Raw genomic sequence first — 10,203 nt, 5'->3', positions numbered from 1 at the left:
CGATCCATCTACCAGTAGATGGATAGATGGATGGATGCATGGATGGATGGATGGATGGATGGATAGATGGATGGATGGATGATAGATGGATGGATGCATAGATGGATGGATGGATGGATGGATAGATGGATGGATGGATGGATGGATAGATGGATGGATGGATGGATGCATGGATGGATAGACGGATGGATGGATGATGGATGGATGAATAGATGGATGGATGGATGGATGGATGATGAATGGATGGATGGATGGATGGATAGGAGGATAGATAAATAGATAAATAGATAAATAGAGTAAAGAATTGTTGATGTCCTGTGGTGGCTCAGCAGATCAACCCACACTATGTGAGGATGTGGGTTCAATCCCTGGGCTTGAACAGTGGGTTAAGGATCCAGCACTGCTGTGAGCTGTGGTAGAGGTCACACACACAGCTCAGTTGTGGCGTTGCCGTGGCTGTGGTGTGGGTCGGCCGCTACAGCTCCTATCCTACCCCTGACCTAGGAACTTGCACCTGCCGCAGGTGCAGCCCCAGAAGGCAAGAAAAGAAAATGCTCATCTCATCCAGAGCCACCCTCGTGGACACACCCAGAATCCTATTCATCTAAATATCTGCCCCCCAATTCCCAATCCCCCCGCCGCCCCCGCCCCCATGGCCCAGCCAAGCGGATGCATACCATTCAACTTCCTCACGGAAGGAGAAGGAGAATTCTATGCATGTAGGGAGCAAGGGTTTCTGTTTGGTGAGTCTGGGGTGGAGGTAGGGCTCAGTCCGTTCTGTGAGAAGATCTCTGTGCCTTGCAGGAAGGCAGGAGAGAGGAGAAGGTCTGACCGGCTCCCATAAGGATGCTGATGGGGCTGAGGAAGCAGGGGTGGGGTGGGGGGTGTCGGGGGCCAGTGTGGATGAGCAGAAAAAGCCTTCAGAGAGCAAAGGGATGCCTGATGCTGTCACAGTCCAAGTGGGAAAAGTTTCCACCAGGGCCAGGGTGGGCATGGCTGGATAGATAGATAGATAGATAGATGATAGATAGATAGATAGATAGATAGATAGATAGATAGATAGATAGATAGATGATAGATAGATAGATAGATGATAGATAGATAGATAGATAGATAGATAGATAGATAGATAGATAGATAGATAGATAGAGGGAGGGGTAGATGGGTAGAAAGACCCACTTCCCAGATGCTGGGAGCCTCCGGGGCTAGTGTCCCAGAGCTGGGCTCCGTTCCTGGGAGCTGCCTGGCCTGGGAGGTCACCCCCACAACCTCCCCGTGGGGCAGCCAGCAGGTCAAGACCCTTTGCTCCAAAGACCAGCCCCGGGAGAATTGCAGGCTCCAGACCTTCCCAGGGATCAGCTGCACGATCACGCGCCGGGCTGTCCCTCCTGCCTTGCTCTTTCCCTGATTTTTTTTTTTTTTGGCACATCCATGGCATGCAGACCTTCCCAGGCCAGGGATCAAACGCCCGCCACAGCAGTGACCACACCAGATCCTTAACCGACTGTGCCGCCTGAGAACTCCTCTCTCCCTCTCTGATCTCCCTGGTTTTGCCTGGAACTGCCTCCCACCCCAGAACTCGGGGGCCATGAAGCAGCCACCACGAAGGGAGCGTGGTCTGCATCCCCAGGGTGGGGCTGTAGGTACTGTAATAGTGGCCCAGTCCCCAGCCTGCAGGTGCAGCTTGCAGAGATGGCGCTTTACTGGCTCCTGACCTGGAGGATAAGTCTTTTCTCTGAACTCAGGTGGGTTGAGCTGACACTTTCCTGAATCCCTGAACACCTGCAGTGAAAGCACCGCGCTGTGTGTGTGTGTGTGTGTGTGTGTGTGTGTGCACGTGCACATGCTCACACATAGTATATTTCCACCTGCAAAACAGAGCATCTCTTCTGCATGGCATTTTTAAACTAATGAGAGGAGAAAAAAATAAGAACCCTAGTCGTCAGTGATAATGACACGCCAGATTCAATTTTCCTGCTCCAGAGAAATCTGTGTCTTCCTGCGCATGGACTTGAGAGGGACTGGCACAGACGCACCACCGCAGGCATGATGCTCCATCATCAGGGCTGGGTCACGACATCCTCTGACTCCCACATTTTTTTTTTTGGCCCCGTCAGCGGCATGCGGAAGTTCCTGGGCCAGGGATTGAACCTGCACCACGTCAGTAACAATGCCGGATCCTTAACCCTCTGTGCCACCAGGGACTCGGATTCCCACATCTTGGGGAATGTCTCCTGGCAAACACATGGCCGAAATCCAGAAAGAGGACCTGTTTTACAAAACTCATTTTTAAATTTTTTTTTCTTTTTTTAGGTCCTCACTTGTGGCATATGGAAGGTCCCAGGCTAAGGGGTGAATCAGAGCTGCAGCTGCCTGCCTACAGCACAGCCACAGCCACGCCAGATCCCAGCCACATCTGCAATCTACACCACAGCCACAGCAACGCCAGATCCCTAACCCGCTGAGCAAGTCTAGGGGATACAATTTGCATCCTCATGGATACAAGTCGGGTTCTTAACCTGCTGAGCCATAACAGGAACTCTTAACTTTTTTTATTAAAGCATACTTCCTTTACAATGTTGTGTCAATTTCTGCTGCGCAACAAAGTGACCCAGTCATACATATATACATATTCCCTTTCTTATATTATCCTCCATCATGGTCTAGCCCAGGAGACTGGATAGTGTTCCCTGTGCTGGACAGCAGGACCTCATTGCTTATCTATTCTCAGTGTCATAGTTTGCATCTGCAAACCCCAGACTGAGGCTCTTTTCAAAACAGTCTCTGTGCCAAATGCTTTCACCATTGTGTTTATCTCTGGCTGCAAAGAGCTTCACCCCAGTGGGATCTTAGAGGCTTCACGGGCACACATAAGCTCTCCAGCTCCCAGGGTCCGGGATCCAGGCACAGCTTAGCCGACTCCTCTGCTTCAGGCTGCAAAGGTGAGTCAGGCAGCGCTGGAGGCGGGGGTCTCTGGTGAGATGGTGGGAGGGGCCAAGGCCTGGGATCAATGCCTGGCGGCTTTGCCCACCAAGGGTCTCGGCTCCCCTCTGGCTGTCAGCTGGAAATCATAGTCCATCCTTTGCTGAGTTGGCATCTCAGGATGGGGAACCTGGCTTCCACCAGAACCGGTTGTCACCCTATGCATCACAGTCATGGGTGCCACATCTATGACCCATCTTCAGGTTCTACCCATCTTCTCGGGATCCGGATGAGAGGCAGGCATGCGTCTCAGAAGATGGGGATGGGGAGGGACCATCCTGGAGACGGTCCACCACCAGAAAACCCTCACGCTCTGGTCCCTTCTAGAAATCTGTCTTCGGGGGGCTCTCTAGGGTTCCATAACGAACGCCTGGAGACCACCCTGCATTTTAGCTGTTGACGGCAAACGGCAAATCCACATCCTTACTTTATCTTCCAGCCACGCTTCGAAAAGCTGCGTCTGAAGACCTGACTCATCTTCCTGGACGTTGGTTCCGTCCGTAGCCGTCAACCTGGAAGGGGGGCAGGCAGCTGAGCAGGAACCAACCAAGATGGCAGCCTATGGGCCAAATTGGGTACCATTTCTGGCTCTTTCTTCTCACAAGGGCGTATGGAGGAAAGAAAAAAAAAAAAAAGAGCTGCCCGAATGTAAAAATAATTTAGAAAAACCCCACACCTGTATTTTGTGTGGATTCAGGTCAAATATTTGTACAGAAGGAGCTGCGTTCCCAACTCTCCATGCCCTGCTGTCTTTTCTATTTCCAAATAACAAAGGCCGGCTTGAAGAGGAAGATGTCACAGCCCCAAACAAAACACAAAGAGGCGTTGTGGAAAACGGCCACGGGAGAAGCTCAGATCTGAGGCACAGTCAGAGGTGTGCCAGACACAAAGGCGGGACCCTTCCCAAGAAGCTGCTCGAAACAATGCCATCCCTGTGGCCAACCCAGCTGGACGTCGACCAGGACGAAAGAACGGGATGGGGGGAGGGGAGCGGGGCTGCAAAGGGATAAGTCCTCCTGCAATAAAAATTCCTACACCATGTGGCAGTTTAAATAGGAGAAAAACACAGCCTGTTGGGAGAAAATTGGACGAGAGGAATGAAAAGCCAAAACAACGCCCAGGGTGAACAAAATGCCTCTACAGGAGGCACTGAAGCGCTTTGAAATCAGACCCGTCCTCGGCAAAAATCACGTTTTCTATTTTTTGTTTAAGTGCAGAAGGCAAATACACAGATTGCTCCCCGTGAAGGAAAAACACGAACAGACCGTAGCAGAGAATTTCACGTCTCTCAAATTTTTTCAGTAAATGCTATTCCCGGCTTTCTGTCACGAGGGTTTTAAAAGTTGAATTTTGATTGCATTCAATGGTTAATACACTAAAATACAAAAAAAAAATAAAAAAAGGTAATGCACTGTGTACCATCTGAGACCCGCTGCTTTCACCTAATAGAGCGAGAGTTTGTGAGGGTCTTTTCTGTTGTGGTGTGTGTCTGTCTGCAGCGAGGACTCTTATTTTTTAATTTATTTAAAAATTATGCTTGCATAAACGGGGAAAAAAAAAACTTGAAAAACTCGAGGCAATTCCCTATTAAATTACCAATAGGCTGACGACCAACTGGGAGCTGATTTCGTTAATAGGATAAAATGGGTTATAATTAGCTTTTCAAATATGATCTCACTCTAATGAAGCACATTTGATTGATTTCATAAAGAATTTACAGAGTCAGATCTTTTTTTTTTTCTTTTCTTTTTAGGGCCTCACTCTCGGCGAATGGAGGTTTCCAGTTTAGGGGTCCAATCAGAGCTGTAGTCACTGGCCTACACCACAGCCACAGCAACGCAGGATCCCAGGATCCGAGCCATGTCTGCGACCTACACCACAGCTCACGGCAATGCCGGATCCTTAACTCACTGAGCGAGGCCCGGGATTGAACCCACAACCTCATGGTTCCTAGTCGGATTCGTTTCCACTGCGCCACCATAGGAACTCCCAGAGTTAGATCATTTTAAATCTCCTACTTCTTGTAAATCCCAGCAAGACTCTCTCTCTTTTTTTTCTATGTCCGGAGTTTTGGGAGATGGTAAAATAGAATACACTCTGAATGTGACAGGAATAGCATTGAAACCAATAATAAAATTAAGCTGTGGCAGCAGAATTTCAATGAGGTTTGAGAAACTAAGTTTTTCAGAGCTATGTTGTTTGTTCAGCACAAGACGTCACATCAATTTCGGATTCTGACCATGTGAAGTGAGGGGTCCCAGTTCCTTGTTCCACCCAGGATGCATGAAATCCGTGTGAACAACACAGATTCCTTGGGCTGGTGCCATGGGTAAGGCTGTTGCAAACATCTGCCAAGGAGGTAAAACTTAGAATATAGGAGTTCCCTGGAGAATCGGGGGATTAAGGACTCAGCATTGTCACTGCTGTGGCATGGGTTCAATCCCTGGACCGGGAAAATCCGTGTGCCCAGGTGTGGCCAAAAAAAACCAACCAAACAAACAAAAAACCCCCCCAAAAAACCCAAATTGAATAGAGTTATAGGTGAAGCTATAAAAATACAAATATATTGGCGTTCCCATTGTGGCTTGGTGGGTTAAGAACCTGACTAGTGGAGTTCCCGTCGTGGCTCAGTGGAAATGAATCTGACTAGCATCTATGAGGACACAGGTTTGATCCCTGGCCTTGCTCAGTGGGTTAAGGATCTGGCATTGCTATGGCTGTGGTGTAGACTGGCAGCTGCAGCTGCAATTCAACCCCTTGTTTGGGAACTTCCACATACCGCAGGTGCAGCCGTAAAAAGAGCAAAAAAAGATACAGGTACAGCTATATAGATATAGTTATAAACACATACATAGAGACAGAGAGAGAGTGAGAGGAAGAGACAGATACAGAAGAAAATAGATGTATGTAGAAGTGTAAACATGGAAGCACAGGTGCATGGGTTTGAGCAAAGATCCAGACATCAGGATATAGCTGGGGCTAAACCGTACAGACAGGGTTGTAGACACACACAGCGAGCTATAGACATATGCATCTACAGGTATAGATTTCTTTTCTTTTTCTTTTCAGTCTTTTTAAGGCCGCACCCGCCACCTACGGAGGTTCCCAGGCTAGGGGTCAAATTGGAGCTGCAGCTGCTGGCAACTCAGAATCCCGCTGTGTCTTCAACCGGCACTACAGCTCATGGCAATGCTGGATCCTGAACCCACTGAGTGAGGCCAGGGATGGAAGCTGCCTCCTCACGGGGTCTCATCTGATTCTTAACCCTCTGAGGCACAATGGGAAGTCCTACGGGTGTAGGTATTTAGACGTGGGTCTGGTATGGGTGTGGGGTGCAGGTGGGGCTATGCAGGTGCAGGTGCCGGTGCAGGCACAGGTGTGGGAATAGACACCGACCTCCAGAAAGGTGAGACCAAAAGTCAGGGGAGCGGGAAGGTGACCCTGAGACATCGACCCCCCAAACTGCAGGTTATACAATGTCCTTGAATCACCTAGAACCCAGGACATCGCCCGCCCCTGGGACCTCACCGCCTATATTCCTCCTCCAGGGAAGACTGCTTCCTGCAGTCAATGAGCTGCCCCCTCTTCTTTCCTCCTGCTGAAACCCAGCAGGACCTTGTGGGTTCCTGGGCACAAGCCTCTCTGTGTCCCCATATCTTGCTTTTAGGGACTACGCTTCAGCCTCCAGACCCTTCCCTGAGCCCCAAAGGGCAGGTGCCTACAGGTGCTGGCTGATCAGGGAAGGGAGGGGCAGCAGAGACCCCGAGGGGCCATCCGGAGACCACAGTGCCGCCTGCGGGCAGGTCCTGGTCCCCCCTCAGGGGATACAGAGAACAATGTCTTTGAGCTCTTCTGCTGAACTAACCACCCCCCCCCCACCAATGGAAGGCGTTAACTACTTGATGAAGTTTTTTATTCCAGAGAGAAGGTCACAGTTTGACAACCTGAGAACCACAGAAGCAGCAGGAGACCCCCTGAGCCTAGACTAGAGCAAGAGAGACACCCCCTTCTCCACACCCAGACCCTGGTCCTTTTCAGCAACCCTTCCCTTGAACCTTTGCTATAAAAACTCCTCACCACCTGCATCCCCACCTCCCAGCTGGGACACATACTTTGGGGGACACACGTCCGTGGTGGTCCCTCTGCCGGGCAAAGCAGCAAATTTCGTCTTTTCTCCTTCACCCTAAACTCTGTCTCTGAGCTTCACTTTGGTGTCATGCACAGAGGCAGGGTTTCGGCTTCCCTGCCCAGCTCTTTCCAAACCCGGGAGTGGGTTTCCCTGCGGCCAGCGTGGAGGTGAGTCCTGATTTCGGAGGCGCCCTGGCTCTTGTTTCTCCAACAACCTCACGCCCAGAGGCTTTGGTTCACCTGCAAGCAGAACATCCCCTGACAACCCACGACACAACCCCGAAAGAGGCAGCTTCCACAATGCCCTTGAAGCACCTAGCCCTCGGGGCATTGTCCCCCAATGGTGCCGCTTCCACAATGCCCTTGAATGCAAATGAGGAGACGATGAATCAGCAACATCCTCTGAGAGTCGGCAGATGACTAACAGCCCTAGAAGATGCTCTGTTGCTAAAACAAGGGTGGGTTTGAAGACAAGACTCGCCTCCCCCCACTGCTTTCCTTTCTCAGGAGGAGATACAGCAACAGGAAGCAGCTCTCAGGATGTCAAAATATTTTTCTCGCTTCCCGATGAGCAAGAGCACCTTTTAAAAATTGTTATTGGGTTGCCCTGCCAGGCTGGGTGGTAAAGTTCCAGGGCTTCTTGTACAAAGACGGCTGGTCTCTTTCATCTGCCGCTGGCTGCCGACGGCTCCTTGGGGACGTTGAGAGGCAGGACTCACGCTGGCCGCCAGCAAAGGTACCCAGTTAGAGAGAGGGGTATTGTAAGTTGTCTTCCTTTATTTTTTTAAAACATATATCCTTTCAAAACAGAAGGCTTCGATGCAGAAAACCCAGGGCATTAAAAGAGAATGAATGAAATCATGCCATTCGCAGCCACATGGATGCAGCTACAAATTATTATACTAAGTGAAGTAAGTCAGAGAAAAACAAATACCGCAGGCAATCACTTCTATGTGGCATCTAAAATATGGCACCAATAAACCTGTCTACAGAACAGAAACAGACTCCGAGACACAGAGACCAGACTTGGGGCTGCCAAGGGGGTGGGAGTGGGCTGGATGGGGAGTTTGGGCTCGGTAGATGCAAACTATGACCCAGAGAATGAATAAGCCACGAGTCCATCGCTTACAGCTCAGGGAGCTCTATCCAGTTTCCTGGGCTAGACCAGGATGGAAGATAATCCAAGAAAAAGAAGGTCTGTGTAAGTAGGACTGGGTCACTGTGCTGTGCAGCGGAAATGGACAGAATAGTGTAAATGAACTCGACGTCCATCAAATTAAGAATTAAAGAAAAAAAGACAACCAAGGGTAAACCTCTCGAGTTTGGACCTGCAGTTTTCAGCAGAAGACAGGGGCATGTAAAGACGACCGAGCTGGCCGTCAGGTCCGTGATGTGAATCAGATTTCATCCGCCTCTGTAAAAACAGGAAATCAGCGCAGATGAATAATTTATTTGCGCAATTAGAAAAAAATTGGCCCCTTCACTCACAGGCCCTGGAGACCGAGCTCAAATAATTAACACGGTGATAAGAAGTCAGACATAAAGGGAGAAAAAGAAAAAGAGAGTATTACAGCCATACAGACGCTAATGGATGGAATTAACATTCTCCCGTGCGGGGAAGCCTCCTGGTTCTTCAGGGTGATATTTGGTCCAAGACTGGATGACAACTCTCTCTTCCAATCTTCAAGATTATTGAATCGAATTGAATTTATTTAGTCTTTTTAGGGCTGCACCCGAGGCCCATGGAAGTTCCCAGGCTATGGCCGGTCTACAGCACAGCCACAGCCACAGCAACGCAGGATCCGAGCCACGTCTGCGACCCACGCCACAGCTCACGGCAACACTGGACCCTTAACCCACTGAGTGAGGCCAGGGATCGAACCTGCATCCTCATGGATCCTTGTGGGGTTCATAACTGCTGAGCCACAAAGGGAATCCCAAGATTCATTTTTTTTTTAAATATAGAACGGGAGTTCCCGTCGTGGCGCAGTGGTTAACGAATCTGACTAGGAACCATGAGGTTGCGGGTTCGGTCCCTGCCCTTGCTCAGTGGGTTCACGATCCGGTGTTGCCGTGAGCTGTGGTGTAGGTGCAGACGCGGCTTGGATCCCGGCGTTGCTGTGGCTCCGGCATAGGCTGGTGGCTACAGCTCCGATTCCACCCCTAGCCTGGGAACCTCCATATGCCACGGGAGCGGCCCAAGAAATAGCAAAAAGACAAAAAAAAAAAATAAATAAATAAATAAAATAAAATAAAATATAGAACGTAAAATGTAACATAAAGGCACTTCCACCGTGTTGCAATGGGAATGGGGTGTCTCTGCACCATGAGGTCACAGGTTCGATGCCTGGCCATGCACGGTGGGTTAAGGACCCCGCATTGCCTCAGCTGGATGTGGAAGTCCCTGTGCTGCGGGGTTGGCCAAGGAAGAAAGAAAGGAAGGAAGGAAGGGAGAGGATTTTAAAAATTAACGTCAAAACAAGAGATTTTGGAAAAATTCTTGTACAAAGATACTTAGAGGAAACCAACTATAAATAAACACCCATTTAGTAGTAACTAGTTAGGGATTTCCAGCCTTCCAAGTAGTCATTATAAGTCCTATGAAAGCGCTTAGTGGAGTGAAAACAAATATAAAACAACAAACACACCAGAAGTCAACTGTATGGTAAATTTTAGGTGACTATTATTTTCTTTTTTCTTTCTTTTTTTTAGGTTTAAAAGTAAATATTGAGCGTGAGAAAAAGAGAATGACATATTTTTTAAAAATGTTCAAACACTGCAAACGTTACAAAGTCCAGAAAAATAGTGGACTCTCTCTATCATATACTATCTATATTAATTAGTGGATACACAGCCGTGATATATTTTCCTCTATTTTTTGGTCGATACAATCTTTAAGTCTGAATGACAATATCAGGTCCAACGATGCCTCGATTTTGCTTTTAATTCATTTTTTTAAGCAGGAAAATATTTTTAACTAGCATAGGTATGTTATTTTTTTTTTTTTAGACGTAACTGGTATGGCCCACTTAAAAGACTGCTGTGGTCTAGCGTGAAGATAATTTTTATTTTTTGGCCATGCCTGTGGCGTAC

General features: G+C 48.7%; 1 long non-coding RNA gene across 1 annotated transcript; it reads left to right on the top strand.

Annotated features, from left to right (window-relative positions):
• The first annotated feature begins 2,649 nt into the window (after window positions 1–2,649).
• LOC110259136 lies at window positions 2,650–4,372 on the top strand. Its single transcript, XR_002341327.1, has 2 exons — window positions 2,650–2,942; window positions 3,422–4,372. It is a non-coding gene; the product is annotated as an uncharacterized LOC110259136 (long non-coding RNA).
• The last annotated feature ends 5,831 nt before the right edge of the window (window positions 4,373–10,203 follow it).

Source organism: Sus scrofa, unplaced genomic scaffold (genome assembly GCF_000003025.6).
Source record: "Sus scrofa isolate TJ Tabasco breed Duroc unplaced genomic scaffold, Sscrofa11.1 Contig905, whole genome shotgun sequence".
Classification (NCBI taxonomy): domain Eukaryota; kingdom Metazoa; phylum Chordata; class Mammalia; order Artiodactyla; family Suidae; genus Sus; species Sus scrofa.
The sequence above is the reverse complement of the archived record's forward strand: the minus strand, read 5'-3'. Positions and strand labels throughout refer to the sequence as shown.